General features: G+C 43.7%; 1 protein-coding gene across 10 annotated transcripts in view; it reads left to right on the forward strand.

The window, feature by feature from the left end:
* Window positions 1–18,451, forward strand: part of TTBK2 (tau tubulin kinase 2) — a 132,750-nt gene that overhangs the window by 55,712 nt on the left and 58,587 nt on the right. For 2 of the 10 annotated variants that reach the window (XM_058665991.1, XM_058665990.1), the window contains one exon: window positions 10,070–10,207. The exons of the other annotated variants lie outside the window; for them this stretch is intronic. The gene's annotated coding sequence lies outside the window, so the exon portion shown is untranslated. The remainder of the gene's footprint in view (window positions 1–10,069; window positions 10,208–18,451) is intronic. 10 annotated transcript variants of the gene reach the window in all.

Genomic DNA, 18,451 nt, shown 5'->3' on the forward strand with positions numbered 1-18,451 from the left:
AGACTGGAAGAGCTATGGTCTGAAGAGAGTGGGACAAATCCTCATTGCTTTTCTTCTCTCTTTGCCCTTCTATTGGGTAGCCCAGAAATGGGCATAATTGTGGAAATTACCCTGGAGATGGATGTTAATTAAACATCAGCCTTCTACTGGGAGGCTAGAAAAGAGCGCTGAAAGGTTGCACAAGAGGCATGAACTTAGGAAACTCACAACTTAAAATTGTTCGTGGACTTTTGAACTGACTTCCATGTTGTGTATGTGTGTGTCTCATCTTACACTACATATATAGACATTGAAAGTTGAGTTATGGGATAGGTCACTGTCCACTTTCCTGGCTGGACACTGTGGGAAATTACAGAACACATTCACTATGACTGCAAAAATGAAAACTAACTGATATTAGAACTACAACCCACAGAATGTGGTTCGTAATTTGAAGTAAGACCGTAACTGGTTCGGCTACTCACTGAGGCAAATATATCAATATTCTCAGTGGGGTTTAATTAAAACCTAGAATCTCATCATATTTTTATTCAAAGTGTCTAAAATACAATCTAGAATCACTTAATTATAAAAATAAAACCCGGGAAAATCTGAAGTCACATAGAAAAGGACAACAAGTGGTACCAATGCCAGGGTCACACAAAATCATTGCAATAGACTTTAAATAAGCTGTTATGACTCTCTTTTAGGCATGAATGGAAAGATAGAAAGTCTCAGCAGAGAAGTAGAAGATATAAATGAGAATAAATGGATCAATGAAATTTTTAGACCTGAGGTAATGAAAATGAAAATTACCTGCAATAATGAAAATGAAAGCCACATGGGTTCAGTATTAGAATGCAAAAGAGTTTGAAAATCAGTGAATTTTTTGTTAGATAAACAGAAATGGTTGAATTTAAACAACAAAGAAAAAAACATTTAAAAATAATTACAGCCTGTCATATCAATGGAAAAATGCAAAAAAAATCTAATATTTGTTGCCAGGGACTCAGAACAAGAAGAGAATGTATGCTGCAGCAAAAATATGCAAAGAAATAATAGCTTGCAGATCATAAAGGAAAAGATAGTTAATTATTGAGTATCACATGAAAATTTATGTAGGCTATCTTAAGGAAATCATTAATTCTCACAATAAATGAATTTTGTAGGTAATATCAAATGATAAAAAGCAATCCTGATCCTATATACTTGCAATGAGCCATTGAATACTGAATTTAAAAACATAATGGTTTCTGAAAAGTAAATATTTAGGTATAAATGAAACAAAATATGTATAGGATCTTTATGCCAAAAACTAAAATCATAATAAAATAAATAAAAGATTTCAGCATGTGGAATGAAATAGGATATCCATGGATTGGAAGATTCACTGTAGTAAATTTTTTTTTAAATTTTTCTCAAGTATACCCATAGATCTAATACAATAATAATGAAAATTAAGGCCAGTGTTGTGGTGTAGCGCATTGAACTGTTCCCTGCATGGCAGGCCATCTGCTAATGTGCCTGGGAAAGCAGTGAAAGATGGCCCTAATACCTTGCCACCCACAAGGGAAACGTGGATGGAATTCCAGGTCATATGTGGCTATTTGGGTGGTGGACCAACAGATGGAAAGTCTCTTTCCTCTCTTTCTCCCTCCATGTGTCTGTCTGTCTCTATTCTTGTTTTTTTTTTTTTTAAGATTTGTTTATTGTTATTAGAAAAGAAGATGTACAGAGAAGGGAGACAAAAAGAGGGATCTTCCATTCTCTGAATCAATCCCCAAAAGATCTAAGTGGACAGAGCTGAGCCAATCTGAAGCCAAGAGCTTCTTCTGAGTCTCCCACATGGGTGCAGGGAGCCAAGGATTTGAACCGTCCTCTGCTACTTTCCCAAGGCACAGGCAGGGAGCTAGACTGGAAGTAGAGCAGCTAGGACAAAAACCAGCACCAATATGGGATGCTGCAGGTGGAGGATTTACAAAGTTGCAAAGGCAAATCTAGGAAAAAATGACTCTTTTTGAGCCTGATGCTGTAGCCCAGTGGCAAAAGTCCTTGCCTTGCCTGGCCTGAGCCAGGATCCCGTATGGGTGCCAGTTCATGTCCTGGCTGTTCCACTTCCCATCAAGCTCCCCTGCTTGTGGCATGGGAAAGCAGTAGAGGATGGCCCAAAGCTTTAGGATCCTGCACCCTTTGTGGGAGACCTGGAAGAAGCTCCTGGTTCCTAGCTTTGGATCGGCTCAGCTCCGGCATTTGCAGCCACTTGAGGAGTGAACCAGCCAACAAAACATCTGATACAACTTTTTCTCTGTATTTCCTTCTCTCTGTAAACCTGTCTTTCCAATAAAAATAAATTGTTACAAAATTAAATATTGAAAATTATTGAAATATTTTAAAATAAATACATGTTGGTATCCTGAGCCTCATCCTTCCTTTCTTCCTTCCTTCCTTCCTTCCTTTCTTTCTTTCTTTGTTTCTTTCTTTTTTTTTTGCTTTTTATTTGATATGTGCATTTTTAAAATTTATTTTTGTTGATGATTACTTGGTATATCGGGGTGGGAAGGATCGAGGATTAGAGAAAAGTGGATGAATTCATTGTTCCTGTAATTTTTGTTTCTTCTTGTTTCTGGGGGAAGGGGATAGGTAAAAGGGGAAGTCACACCCAGTCTCCCAAATGACCCAGGGGTGGGGAACTGCCCCCCAGTCCAATTGTGGTGCATGTTCCAAGGGTTATGCCCAGATGGTCTGTATAGTCCTGAGGTAATGAAAATGAAAATTACCTGCAATAATGAAAATGAAAGCCACATGGGTTCACTATTAGAATGCAAAAGAACTTGAAAATCAGTGAATTTTTTGCTGTCGATTTTGGTGATCCAAGTGTGAGGCAGCCCTCCCAGTGTCCATTGGTTGACATAGTAGATCTCAGGTCTCCATTCACCCAAATTTTTGCTGTGATCGATTGGTTGGGATAGATGTCCCATTTTTTCAGTTCTTCCTCTGCTATGGTATCCGGTGAGCTGCCATATTCTCCATGTACATCAAAGTCTGTATGCACTGCTCCATCTTCTTCACTCGTAGGTGGGCCCAAGGACCTGGACCAGGCGAATGGGGCTGTGCTGCCTCCCCTGTCCTGGGTGATCATGAACCCAACACCTACCTCAGTGGCCCTCAGTGGTAGGCCCCAGGGCCTGGGGCAGGGGATCCTGCAGTACTTGGGGATCCCCCGAGGCTCATGAACCCACTACCCAACACACAGGCAGGTCAAGGAGAGCCAAGCCAGGTAACCCAAGCCCCACTGGATTTCCCTGCCTCTGGGGCTCAGGAACCTGGCATGACTCTCGCAGATGGGCCAGGGAACTGAGCCGTGCTTTGATCCCTTGTTCCCTGGGCTGAGCCCTTTTCTTAACTGAATTGTTTGTTTTGTTGTTGTTTTCTTCGACATCAGGATTCAGGATAGTAATCCTTTATCAAATGTATAGTTAGAATAGTTTTCTCCCATTCTGTTGGTTGTCTCTTCACCTTGTTGTGCGTTTTCTTTGCTCTGCAGAAAGTTGTTAGCGTGATGTAACCTCATGCTTTTGTTTTTGTTGCTTGTGCTTCTGGGGCCTTATCTAAGAAATCTTTTCCTATGCCAGTGTCTTACAGTGTTTTATGTATGTTCTCTAGAAATTTTATGGTTTCAGCTCATAGGTTTATATTCTTGATCCACTGTGAGTTGGTTTTTGTATAGAGTGTAAAATAGGGGTCTTGTTTCAGAGTTCTTCATGCAGAGATCCGGTTTTCACAACATTATTTGTTGAAGAGACTGTCCTTTCTTTAAAATTGAATTTAGCTTATTTGGCAGAGATTAGTTGGTTGTAGATATGTGGATTGATTCCTGAGGTCTATATGTTCCGTTAATCTACTTGTCTGTTTTTGTGCCAGCACCAGGCTGTGTATGTGTGTGAGTTTTAATTGTAACTACCACCAAATTTTAAACAGATTTCAATGTCTTAAAATCTGATATTGCAGTGCCTTCAGCTTTGTTGGTATTGTTTAAGATTGCTTAGCTATTTGAGGCCTCTTGTGTTTCCATATGAATTTTAGGGTTATTTTTTGAAAGGAGAGGCAGAGAGATATCTTCCATCCACTGATTCACTCTCCAGATGGCTAGCATGGCCAGTACTGGGCCAGGCCAAAGCTGGGAGCTTCATCTCCGTCTCTCAAATGGGTGGCAGAGGCTCAAGCTTGTGAGTCCTTTTCCACTGGTTTCACCAGACCATTAGCAGGGAGCCTTATCAAAAGAGGAACAGCCTAGACTTGAACTGATGCTCATATAAGTAGTCAACGTTTCAGGCAACAGCTTAAACCACCATACTACAAAAAAAAAAAAAAAAAAAAAAAAAAAAAAAAAAAAAACCACCACCATACTACAGTGCGGACCCCATGTGTGTTGATTTTATATCCTGCATTTTTCCCAAACTCTAATGAGGTTCAGTAAACTCTTAGTGGAGTCTTTTGTTTCCCCTGTGTTTAAGATCATGTCATCTGCAAACAGGGATAATTTAACTTCCTCCTCTTGATTTCCCTTTAATTTCTTTTTCTTGGCTAATAGCTGTTGTTGGAACTGCCAGAACTATATTGAATATCAGTAGTGAAAATGGGCATACTTGTTTTTTGTTTGTAATATATTTTTATTTTGAATTTTGAATTATGTGGTACAATTTCATATAGGCTGGGATTTCCCCCAAATTCCCACACCCTGACAGATTTTCCCCATTTTACTGCAATGGTGTAGTCCTTCATAAGGAATCATAATTCTATCAGTCTCTTATTTAATTGTACCCCAACATTGTTGGTACAGACAATGTCAGACAGTCCAGTATCCCTTGTCTACACATGTCCAACAGTTTCACTGGGAATGAAAATGGGCGTACTTGTTTCAAATCATAGTGGGAAATGTCTATAGCTTTTCTGCATTCAATATGGTGCTGGCTATAAATTTGTGCTACTATTTCCTTGATTTATTGAGGCATGTTCCTTCTATACACAATTTACTTAAAGTTTTTTATTATGAAAAACTGTTGTATTTGTCAGATGCCTTCTCAGCATTTATTAAGATAATCATATTTTTAATTCAGTTTGTTAATTTGATGGGTCTTCATTATTGATTTGTGTGTATTGAGCCATAACCACCTCCAAGTCATAAATCCCACTTGATCTTGGTGAGTGTCTTTTCCTGTCTTGTTGCATTTGATTAGCTAGTATTTTGTTGAGGATTTTAGCATCTGTGTTCATCAGAGATTTAGGTTTATAGTTCTCTTCTTTGTTACTTCCTTTTCTGGCTTTGAAATTGTTTGCTGATCTCATTGAAGGAGTTTGGGAGGATTACCACCCTTTCAGTTGTTTTGAAGCTTAAGAATTGGGATTAGCTCTTTAAAAGTTTGTTAGAATTCAGTAGTGCAGGACCAGTGTTGTGATATAGCTGGTAAAGCTGCTACCTGAAGTGCTGGTGTCCCATAAAAGTGCTAGTTTAAGTCCTGGTTGCTCCACTTCCCATCCAGCTTCCTACTATGCCTCTGGGAAAGCAGCAGAAGGTGTAAATCCTTGGGACCCTACACTGTTGTAGGAGACCCTGAAGAAGTTCCTGCCTTCAGACTAACACAGCTTTGACAATTATGGCCATTTGGAGAGTGAACCAGCAGATGGAAGATCTCTCTGTCTCTTCCTCTCTCTAGCTCTGCTTTTCAAATAAATAAAATCTAAAAGATAAAAAAAGAGAGAGAGAGAGAATTCATCGGTGAAGACACCCAGTCCTCAGCTTTTCTTTGTTGAGAGTCTATTACTAATCAGTCTCTACCTTGGTCTATTTAGGTTTTCTGTGCCTTCATGAGTTTATTTTGATAAATTGTATGTGTCTGGAAATCTATCCATAATTTTCTAGATTTTTCCAATGTTGGAATATAGCTGTGTTTTAGTAAGCCCTGATGATTCATTTTATTTCTGTGGCATATGTTGTAAAAACTACTTTTTCATATCTGATTATTAATTTGGTTCTTCTTCCTAACTCCTGTTTTTGTGGTTAGTTGGACCAATGATGTATGAATCTTGTTTATTAAAAAAAGCAGTTACACATTTCACTGATCTTTTGATGATTTAGAAAGTTTTCCCTTGTGTTTTTTCCCCTAATTTGAATCACTTCTTTCCTTCCCTGTCCGTGGAGATAGCCATCCTGATCCTGAAGCGAGCCACCAGCCGGACAGAGGTTAATTAGTGCTCCTTGGCAAGCCAAGTGAAACACACCTGCTGGAGTGAGGGGAGGGGTAACATGTCCTGGCTTCATGGACCTACGTGGTTGCTTTGCCCCCTCCCAACTCTCTAAGTCAAACTTAGAGTCAATGTGTGCCAAGAATTTATCCCTCTAATAAAATCCATCACGACCCATTGGCCACAGTAGCTTTTACTTGCCTTATTAAAGTGGCATTTCCTCCCTGCTGGCCGGTAGACTCCTTGGTTGGGTGAGGGGAAGAAAAACATGTGCTCTACCTTCATGGATTTGGGTGGGACTCTGCCCCCTGTCAGTCCTTCAGGTTGGGCTCAAAGTCAGTGGGGATTGGGAAGTTCTAGTTTAGACAGTATTACTAGTAGCATGTAGGCTGCCACATTCTCACCTCCATTTGAGAAGGTGGTGTTCTTGCCAGCTGCCTCTTAGTTATATTAACCCCACTGCTCCATGGAATCTCTTCTTTCTGCATGTCCTTCCCTGCAAACTTTTCTCCAACTTTACATTGGGAATACATTGGGAAGGAATATTCACAGAGAGATGGAGAGACAGAAAGATCATTCTTTTGCTGATACACTCCCCAAATGGCCGCAATGGCTGGAGCTGAGCCAACCTGAAGCCAGGAGCCAAGAGCTTCTTTGAGGTCTTACGCATGGAGGCAGAGTCCCAAGGCTTTGGACCACCCTTCACTACTTTAGCAGATCATAAGCTGGAAGCTGGGTGGAAAGTGGAGCAGCTGGAACACAAACTGGTGCCCATAAGAAATACTGGAGCTTGCAAGGTGAGGATTTAGCCACTGAGCCATAGCATCAGGCCTCAGTGGGTTTTTTAGTGTGTGTGTGGGGTGTGTGTGTGTGTGTGTGTGTGTGTGTAAAGATTTATTGATTTTTATTGGAAGGGCAGATCAAATTTTGGGGAGAAGGAGAAACAGATTTCTAACTTAACTTTTCATGTGGTGTAAGTGAAAAATTCACAAGTGACATCATTATCCTCTCCCATCTGCTAAAGTTTTTGTTTAATTTTCTGTTTATTTGAAAGGCGAAGAGACAACAAGAGACAGATCTTCTGGCTGTCTGGTAACAGCTTTGAGTAGTAAATTGTTTTCTCTACATCTGACTTACAGGCTGTATACCAGGGCTCCCATGAGAACCTCCTTGGGTTTAATTAGTTTGTTTTTAGGCTTCAGCCTTCCTCTCTGGTCACATGTCCTCCAGCACATGTATATGTTCAGAAACCCAGAAACTCAAGCGTTTTATACAACTTAATTTCCTTCCCTTTGCCTCTCCTTTCCTGGAGGTTGATGATATGGACCAAAAGTTACAATCCTGTAATTCTTTAAGTCACTTTGGTGAGCCTGAGCCTATCTGTGAGCTCTACTTTAAATCACCTTATTGGGCCCAGCATGGTAGCCTGGTGGCTATAAGTCCTCGCCTTGTACACACCAGGATCCCATGGGGTGCCGATTCTAATCCCAGCAGCCCTGCTTCCCATCCAGCTCCCTGCTTGTGGCCTGGGAAAACAGTCGAGGATAGCCCAAAGCCTTGGGACCCTGCGCCTGCATGGGAGACCTAAATGAAGTTCCTGGCTCCTGGCTTTGGATCAGCGGAGCTCCAGCCATGCAGTCACTTGGGAAGTGGATCATCGGATGCTTTCTCTCTGTCTCTCTTCTCTGTATATCTGACTTGCAATTAAAATAAATAAATAAATAAATAACCTTAGTGTAAATTCAAAAGAGTCACATGAATAGCAAAAGATATTCCTCTCTTACATAAGAAATGCCAGTGGTTTTAAGAGGTAGGTGACAGGTAACAGAGAAGATCAAATATATCATCAAAACTACATCTATACTGAATATGTAAGATATTTTTCTCACTACTATTACCTAACCAATACAATATAACAACCACATACGTAGCATTTACATTGTATTAAATATGACAAATTATCTAGAGGTGATTGGAGATATAGGAGAGCATTGGACGTTTGACCCAGGAGATGAGATACTCTTTAGAGGAGCTAGTGTTGTGGCTTTGCAAGTAAAGTCACTGCCTGTAGTACCAAAATCCCTTATAGATGCTGGTTAAAGCCTGTTTCTCCACTTCTGATCCAGCTTCCTACCAATGTGCCTGGGAAAGCAACAAAAGTTAGTTCAAGCGCTCAGACCACTGCGCCTGCATGCGACATCTGGATAAAAATTGCTGGATACTGGGTTTAGATTAGCCCAGCTCCCACTGTATTCTCCGTTTGGGGAATGAACCATTAGATGGAAGATCTCTCTCTCCCTCTCTCTCTCTCTGTACTTTGACTTTCAAGTAAATAAATACTTTTAAAATAAACTAATTAATTTAACCTGTTAGATTTTTGTCATCTCACATCAGAATACCTCAATTGGAGTCTCAGATATGGTTCTTAATTCCAGTTTCCTACAGATGTGGTTTCTGGGAGATAGCAATGATAGTGTAAGTTGTTGGGTTTCTGCCACCTGTGTGAGAGACCTAGATTGAGTTCCAGGCTCCCAGGTTTGGCCCCCTGGCCATTGTGAACATTTGGAGAGAGTGCCAACATATGGAACTTTCTCTGTGCCTGACTATTTCTGTCTCCCTGACTATCAAATAAATAAAATTTAAAAATGTTGGGATCAGTACTGTCCCAACCTGCAGGACACGACGCTCAAACCCTGAGGGTGGACTGGGAATGCCGGGCTGCTGGCCCAAGAAACACACGGACACTCATACTTGGTGGAAAAGAGTGCCTCTCTCTTTATTTTTACTCCTCATATATATACCTTCTTCTCTAGGGGAGAGGGAGAAAGGGAGGGGTTTCCTGGGAGTAATTATCATCACTGAAGCAGGGAAGGAACTAATCAGCTATATTGAAACAGGGGAGGAACTAATTATTTGAACAGGAACAAGGGTGGAAGTTCTATTCTGCTTGCTCTACAGAGGATGTTTTGGCCTAATATCCTGCTTGCTGTAGCCCTGCCTGCAGGCTTTTGCAGTGCAACAGGCTATTATCAGGTAGGCCAAGTCTAAGGCCCATAAGTCTGTGGCTGCTAACAAGTACCATGGCTCAACATGCTAATCCTCCACCTTCAAGCAGTGGTATCCCATATAGGCACCAGCTGTGTCCCAGCTGCTCCATTTCCCATCCAATTCCTTTATTATGGCCTGGGAAATGAGTAAAGTTTGGTCCAAGTCTTTGGGACCCTGAACCCACATGGGAGACCTGGAGGAAGCTCTTGGCATCTGGCTTCAGATTAGCTCAGTTCTTGCTGTTGCAGCCACTTGGGGAGTAAACGAATGGATCGAAGATCCTTTGCTGTTTGTATTTTCTCCTCTTTGTAAATCTGACTTTCAAATAAAAATACATTTAAAAAAATTGCCTAGAAATAATAAAGTGTACAGTGGGATGTGTTTAGATTATGTACACTTCTTCCACGCTTGGAAAGCCCTCTCTGTATCTGGCAATATCCCTGTAGAAGAGGGAATGGGATAAGAAATGGTGGACTCACACTCATGAAAACTCTAGTCTGAGGGCAGACTGGGCACTGGGTCTTTGCTGAATGGTTTACCTCATGTATTCATTTCATAGCAAATAGAGTTAGTAAGCTTATTTTACTGCAGAAATGTTTGAAATGCATGCATCTGCAGTATCTTAAAAGTTCATGAAAAAATGCATGTTGTAGAAACTTATGCTAGACTACCATCACCTACTCTTCCCTGGATTTTTGGATGTTTCCTTATATAAAGTGCTTGAGCACCTGAAGATGTTGATCCTGGAATCAATTCCAATGTACAACAAGTAACTACTCTATTTCATATTATACTGTAGTGACATGCAAGACTTTACCTTAAGGCCAGCGTTGTGGCCTCTACCTACAATACTGGCATCCCCTAGGAGCACTGATTTGAGTCCCAGGTCTACTTCCAGTCTAGTTTCCTGCCTATGCACCTGGAAATGCAGCAGAAGGTAAGCCAAATGCATTGACCCTGGTACTCATGTGGAAGACCCAGATGAAGCGCCTGACTCCTTGCTTTGGACTGGCTCAGCCTGGTTTTTCTGGGCATTTTGGAAGTGAACCAGCAAATAGAAGATCTCTGTCTCTCCCTTTATCTTTGTAAGGCTGCCTTTCAAATAAATGACTGCATATTTTTTTTCTTAAGAATTTACCCCACCCCCTTTTTTTAAAAATCATCGTGTTAACACACATCCGCTTACCTTACCCTTATTTTCTCTCATACATCCTGGGTGAATCTATTCAACCTCAGAAATTGCGGAAGCAAAAGCACATTTTTTTGGAGGTAGTCTTGTTACTGAGAATGACTGGAACAGATGTTCTTTTCTTTTCATAGGAAAATAATTGCAGGTACTAGAGATCTGACAAGCCATGTAGGCAGCTCATGAAAGAACCTCACACCCAGTCTCCATTCAGAGTGGAGTTTTTAAGGGTGCGGGTTCACCATTTCTCTTTCCCCTTACCTCTTCTTTGGGATATGGCTGGCCAGAGGGCTTTCCTGGAGTGGAATTCATGAAATTCTTCCCAGGGAAATAGACCTAATACCTCCCCTTGGCACTGCGAGAGGAGTATTTCCCTGGGATATACTTATGAAGGGCTGACCACATGCAAGTCTGTAAGCTTATCACACAGGGTAGGACTTTTTTTTGGTAAAAAATTTACAGCCATATCTAATTTATTAATAAGGATTAGTGAATTTGCAGAGGGTGGCAAATTTTTGATGTGTAAATGCTGGGTTGCTTTCAAGATGTTCAACTAGTTCTTTCCTCATGCAGTCACACAAGCTTCCATTTTTTTTCCTTTAGCCAACTCACACACATAGCCTAATATCTATATTCTTACCTAGTAGTCTTAGAAATTGGGACACAGATTCAGATAGGTTTTAGTGTTGCACTGGAGACAGGGAAAGTGGTAACTTTATAAGTTACCAGCACTGATTAATTTCAGAATTGTAAATTTCTTTGTGTCTCATGAATGGTGAGAAAGAACAATGATTATATGTTTGATTAAAGAAAATAATGCATGCATATGGTAAAATGTCTGTAAGCCCAAAGTCTGATTGTATTTTTATAATTATTAATTAAAAATTTTCATTTTATTTGCAAGGCAGAAGGAAACAGGTGCTCCATTTGCTGTTTTATTCTTTAAAGACTACAATAACTGAAGTTGGGTTAGGTCAAAGCCAGAAGCAGACCTTCTACATGAGTGTCAGGGACTTGAGCTATTACCTATTGCCTCTCAGGGAGTATGTTAACCCGAAGGTGAATCATAAGCAGACCTGGGACTAAAACCCAGGCTCTCCAGTATGTGGTGCTGACACTACACTAAACATGTCCCGGGAGTTTGGTAACCTTTGACATATGTCTGGAGTCTCTGGACATAGTGTAATTATTATAAATGTCTGCATTTCAAAGGGTGAAGGTGACTGAAAGTTCACACTCCAAGAAGAAACTCAAGAAGAGCCTAAGTTCTATACTCTTAATGGATTTCCAATTCAATTTTGAAAAATACTGTCATTGTTAGTTATCATTGTAGTTTTATTTTCATAACTATCAACTCTGTGAATCGTCTTTCTGTATAATTTGATTTCTCATTGACTGTGTGTGTCGCTCTTAAAATAATCATACATTTAAAATCTGTTGCATTAACTCATGAAGCCTCATGAGCAAAATTTTTGAGTCTTGTGTATTTTTTTCTGATAATTATTTTATTTTTTGATGATTTTTACATAGTTGATTGGGGGTAAAAGGGTTAAGGGCTACAGAAAGGTGGGTAAGACCATTACTTCCTCATTCCTTTTTTCTCCTTCTTGTATCCAGAGAAAAGGGGAAGGTAAGGAGAGAAGCCACACCCAGCTTCCCACATGCCTCTGTTCTCAGGGATGGAGGATAGCTACCCGACACCACCCCAGTGTGGGTCCCCGATGAGGGACATGCTCCTAGAGTCCTGCTCAGGAGGTTTCAACAGTTCATCAGTTCTGAATTACTGCTGATATTGCCATTCCAAACACGATGAAATCTCTCCAGAATCCATTGCTTCACATAGTCCAGCTTAGAGCCTCTGTTTGCCCAGATTTTCACTGCCAACACTTGGCTGGACTAAATGATCAGTTTGTTCTGTCCTCTGTTTTGGTATCAGGTGTCCTATGCAGGCTCCAATGTACTACCATATCCTCCATGTGCACCTGGATATGCTGTGCAGTGTTCCATCTGAGCCACCTCAGTGGCTCAGCTTTGACACATGGACTCAGTCAGACCATGGAACCTGCAGTTCTCTCCATGTTTGGGGTTCTGAGGCCAGCAGTTCAATTGGGGGGATCCCCAAAGAAACTTCATCTAAAGTGATCCAAGACCAGGTTCTTGTGTGTGCTTGCCAAAACAGGGTCCGGCACAGTCCATCACCCCAGTCAGCTTATGCACTGGTGGTTGCAATTGCTGGGTGAGTTCTGTTTCCAGGCCCATCTTCTACACAAACCAATGGGTGTTGGAGTCCATCCCGATCCTGCCCACCACACACTCAGCCCTTGCGCAAACCAGTGGGAGCTGCAACCTCATCATAGCAACCCGCAGTAACCCCCTCCAGCCCCGCTGCCTGCCCTGGTCCCGTGCTTACCAGTATGTACAGCAGACTGATCCAGTCTTTCCCACATCGCATTCAGCTCTCATACATGTCAGTGGGCGTTGAAGCCTAGTTCAGCCCAACCAGCCCCACTATGCAGCCCATACACGTGCTGGCGGGTGCCACTCTGTCTAGCCATGCCTGCCCCAGTCCTGGTTCTCATGATCATCAGTCAGAGTGGCAACCCAGGAGGGAGGTGCCCACTGTTGCCTGCTGCCCACTCCCACTTCCAGATCATGCACTCTCCGGGTGGTTCTGCAGTTTGGCTTGACAGAATTTGTCCCCCATGCTAGCTGATGCTTTGGCAGAGCCCAAGCAGCTCACACCCACTGACTTATACTTGCACCTGTGGAAACAGTCAATCCAGCCTGGCTTTTCCCTGATCCAGCCCACATGAGGCCAACAGGTGTTGTAGTCCTACCCAGCATGACCTGCCCCCATCCCAACTCACACACTCTATGGGAGTGGTGGTCCAGCAGGGGAGCCCCACACAGCCCGCCTGTGTGGGGTTTGCACGCTTCCCCCTAGGTCTCACGTGTGTGCTGGTTGGGTGCTGTGGCCTAGTCTGGCATGTGTGCCTTACCTCAGCATTTTCCCTTGGGTGCAGTAGCCTGGCCAGACCCGGCCTACCCCCAGTTTCGTCTCATACCTGTGGGGGCTAAGGCCTACCCAGCCAAGCCAGCTTCCTGTCCTTGCCCTCATGTTACCTGGCTTGTGTTGCAGCCCAACCCAGCTTGACCCCCACTCCATTCTGGTACTTAGGTTTGCCAGTGGGTGATATGAACTGCCCCAGCCTGGTTTTCCCCTGTGCCAAATGTATTTCAGTGTGTACCATTACCTGGCCTGGTCTAGGTTTCTCCCTGTCATGTTTGTTGCGCTCACTTGTAAGGACTGTGTCCCAACAGAGTTCCCCAAGCTCCTCCATCAGAACCTCTCCCAGTGCCTGAATTCGCACCCATCAGTGGGTCCATGGGCCAGCCCTACTTAGTCCACCTCCTGTCCTAGCAGAAATAGTGACCTTTCCTGACCAGTTTTCACCCATTATGGTTTTTATTATTGGATGTTACAGCCCAGCCAAGCCTGATCCACCTGCAGACACAGCTCACACATGGCTCAGCAGGGGCAAAGACCTAACCCAACCTATCCTACATCCACCTCGTTTTCACGAGCACCAGTGAGTGCTGGAGTCCAGCCCAGTCTGGTGCACCACAGCCCCAGTCCGTACTTGTGCCATTGTACACTGCAGCCATGTCCAGACCAGGCAGCAGCCCCCACTCAGGTCCTCAAACTCACCAGTGGGAATCACAGCCCAACCAGGGTGTCCCCTTAGCTCCCCAACCAGGCCTGTTCCCTGCCATAGATCTTGCATGTGCCAGTGGTTGCTCTGATTCATCTTGGCATACCCCCTTAGCTCTCTTAGCCTTTGCCTTTGGATGCTGTAGTCTGGCCTGACCCAGCCAGCCCACAGTCCCAACTCTTGCTGTTGGGTGCTGGAATGTGGCCATGCTCAGTCTGCTCCCATCCCTGGCTCATGCAAACTGGTAGGTGTGATAGCCTAGCCTGGCATGACCTGCACTCCAGCCTGGCTTCTACACTTGCCAGTGAGCTAAGGTTTGCTGGGTCCTGCCCGGTCCGCTCCCTTCCAATTCCAGCCTACACATTTGCCAACAGTTGGAGCTACCTTGCCCAGCTTGCCTGACCCCCAGGCCTGGACCACATATTCACCTTGGGAGTTATGACCCACCAGGGAAGTTTTCCAGGTTATCCCATCCAGCCCATTTTCATACATTCAGTGGATTCTAGGCCCTTGCCTGCATAGCCTGCCCCGCCATCTTGACCTTTTATGGGCTGGTGCATGTTGCGTTCCTGTCCACCCTACACCCTGTTTTAGGGTGCACATGCGATTGCTGCAGCCTGGATCTTTCCAGACTATTCTCAGTCCCTGTACCTGTGAGTGTTGGGGGTTCCATGTTCACACCTAGCTCAGCCCATCACCCCCCCCCAATCTTGAGCTAACCAGTGGGACTTGTATTTCCACAGCGTTGGGCCCACATATCCCCCACAGAATCTACCCCTGCTGGACCTGGTTCTCTTGCATGCTATTTAGTGTGATGGCCCTGCCTGATGTGACCCCGTCCCCTGATCCAACATTCAGTCAGGTACTGGAATCTTTCTCAGCCAGACAGGCCCCCAGCCTTAGCTTTCATGTGGACTGGTGTGGTGGTCAGCTATGATCCATGCTAACAAGCCCAACTGGGACTCCCATGGGGGCTGGTGCTTCAGTCTGACCCATATAGATCTTCTAATCTCTCCCTTTCAAACTACCAGGTCTCAGTTCCTTTGCTTAACCTACAAGTACAGTGGCCCTGTCATTGAGTGTCCCTCAGGATTCATCCTTATGCATATGTGCAATAGCCTTATCCATGGGTGTCCCTAGACAGTAATTCCACACCCCCAAGACCCTAGAGCTTGTAGCTAGGCATCCATCATTTGAAGCCTGGTGCTCTTGGTGCTCTGGCCAACCACAAGCTCAGGATTTTCCCACCACTTGGCAGCTGTACATGGGTAGCTAGGATCTGCAGCAGGGAGCCTGGCACAGAACGGATTCCCCCAGCTACAGCTATGTGGCTGGGAGAGTCAGACACGTATGCCTCTGAGCAGACTTTTCTGGATTCTGTCCACCAACATGGCAGTGGTGGGCAGAGCCATGATCCTGAGCATGCCCAGAGCCATCCGAGATCTGCCCACAGCATGATCAATGTGGATAGAGAAAATTCTTAGACCTTGGGCTTGGACATACTCAGGATTCGCCCACCGCTTGGCAGAGGTAGACGGGGAGCTAGGATCCCCAGCAGGAAGCCTGGCCTGGCGCAGATTCCCCCAGCCATAACCATGTGGCTGGGAGATTCAGACACTTGCGCCTCTGAGCAGACTTATCTTGAGTCTTTTGTATATTTGTTGCAGTTTTTATATAATACTATAGAACTCATCATACTGTATTGCATGTTTTTATTTACATATCTAGGGATAGAAAGTTTTTTCAAGATTTATCTGGTTTTATTTGAAAGGTAGATTTACAGAGAGAAGGAGAGGCAAAGGTCTTCCATGTATTGAATCATTCCCCAAATGGCCAAAATGGCCAGAGATGGGCCATTCTAAAGCCAAGAGCCAGTAGCTTCTTCAAGGTCTCCTATATGGGTGCAGGGGTCCAAGATCTCAGGCTATCTTACACTGCTTTACTGGACCATCAGTAAGGAGCTGAATGGGAACTGGAGTAGCTAGCAGTCGAACTGGCACCCATAAGGTATGTTGTTGGCACCACAGTCACAGGCTTAACATGCTGTGCTGCGGCACCAGCCCCAGAGAAATGTTTTTGAGGATTTACTGTGTTTATTTGAAAGGTACAGTAACAGTGCGAGTACTCTTCCATCCACTGGTTACTTCTCCGGATGGCCATAATGGCTGCAGCTGGGCTAGGCTGAAGCCAGGAGTCCAGAATTCCATCTAGCTCTCCTTTGGAGTGACGGGCGCAAACACTTAGGCCTTCTTCCACTGCTCTGCTAGGGTGCCTCAGCAAGGGAGCTGCATCTGAAGTGGAGCATCCAGGACTTAACATCGTTTCTTCAGTATGGCATGCTGGCATTGCAGGTGGTGAATTCTAGTACTTTGCTTAGTAGTCAGCATACTATAGGTATTTTTTAAAGTTCTGACACAGTCTTTTTTTTCCTGTTTTGATATTGACAATGTGCTACTTGAGTTTAAAATTTAAAAAAATGTTTCTGGCATAATGGTTATAAAAGAACCTTTGTTCTTTGGTCTGGAATTAAACTTTGTTTTTCAGTTGTATGATTTTGGACAAAATAATTAACTTCATTAATTCTCCATTTCTATATCTGAAAAGTAAAGTAGTACTCACATTGTTGTGGCAATTAAATGTGTGCAGAGCACTTGATATAGAACCTAGCATTAACTGCTTCTATAGTATGTTGCGTACCATGCATATTTTATTAGCTATTATGATTTCTGTTAATTTTTTTGTTCACAAATATTGATTGTTTCACTCTTTGCTAGGACTGGGACAAAATAAGTATGATTCTTATTCTCATGAGATGGTGTTTCAGTATTTCCTAGTTATTATGAAAGTTGTTTCAAAGTTTTTTCAAGTAGAGTTGAAGAGTTACTATTGTAATTCTCGTGTGCCTCCGAAAATTTGAACTTTTTAATTGAATTAACTCTGTTAAGTAGTTTTATTGTATACACATAAAACTTAAGAGCAGGGCTTGGCAGCGTGGCCTAGTGGCTAAGGTCCTCGCCTTGATCCCATTTGGCCGCTGGTTCTAATCCTGGCAGCTCCACTTCCTCTCTCTCTCTCCTCCTCTCAGTATATCTGACTTTGTAATAAAAATAAAATAAATCTTAAAAAAAAAAAAGAGCAGTACACTAGTCCATAAAATATGGATTAGGGACTCAATAAATTCTTCTTTTAAATTATTTATTTATTTATTTTTATATATATACTATTTTGTTAATTGGTTACATTGCATTATGTGACACAGTTTAATAGGCAGTGGGATTCCCCCCACCCCTCCCCAAGCCCCCCAGCCCCCCTCATGGTGGACTCCTCCACCCTGTTGTGTTACCACAGTTCAAATTTAGCTGAGATTCTTTCATTGGAAGCATCTACCAGGCATAAAGTCCAGCATCATATTGTCCAGATAAGTTCATCATTTCCTTGGGGAGACCATCTCTGGTCTGAAGGTAGAGCTGGCAGAGTGTTTTTGACATTTCAAAGGATCTGAATTGCTGCCATTCTCACCACTCCAAGCACAATGCGGTCTCTGGAGAATCCACTTATTGACACAGTCCACCATAAAGTCTCCATTTGCCCAGCACTTACATTGCCAACTCATAGCTGAGGTGGTTGATCGACCTGCTCTGTCCTCCGTCAACTGATGGTTAGCGTTCTGAGTCCAAAAGCTCGACTGGGGAAATCCCCATAGAGCCTTTCTCCAAGATGTTCCCGGACCAAACTCCTGTATGTACCGGCAAGAACCGGGCCCGTCACAGTCCATTGCCCCGATCAGCTGGCGGTTGCAGTTGCTGGGCCGGTTCTGTCTTCAGCCCTGCCTTCCACTGGAACCAGTGGGTATCCTCAATCCAGACTGGCTCTACCCAGCACATACTCGGCCCTAGCCCATGCCAGTGGGGGGCTGCCGTCCAGTTGGAACGACCCACAATAATCCCACCAGACCTGCCCCCTGCCCTGGTTTGCCAATATGTGTGTCCAATCTATCCCACATCCCCTTCTACTCTCATACATGTCAGTGGGCATGAGAACCATGTCCCATCTAACCAGCTCAACTACCCAGCCCTCACGGATGTTGTTGGGCATCTCTGTCTAGCCACCCCAACCCCTGCCCTAGCTTTCGTGCCCTCCCATGGGGGGTGGTAACCCAAGAGAGAGGAGCCCACTGTTTCCCCCCCAGGCCACTCCCCCTCCCGGATTATGTAGTCTCCGGGTGGTTCTGTGGTTTAACTTGACAGAACCAGCCCCCAGCGCCAGCCTCTGCCAGCTGATG

The sequence above is a fragment of the Ochotona princeps genome, chromosome 6 (genome assembly GCF_030435755.1).
Source record: "Ochotona princeps isolate mOchPri1 chromosome 6, mOchPri1.hap1, whole genome shotgun sequence".
Taxonomy (NCBI): domain Eukaryota; kingdom Metazoa; phylum Chordata; class Mammalia; order Lagomorpha; family Ochotonidae; genus Ochotona; species Ochotona princeps.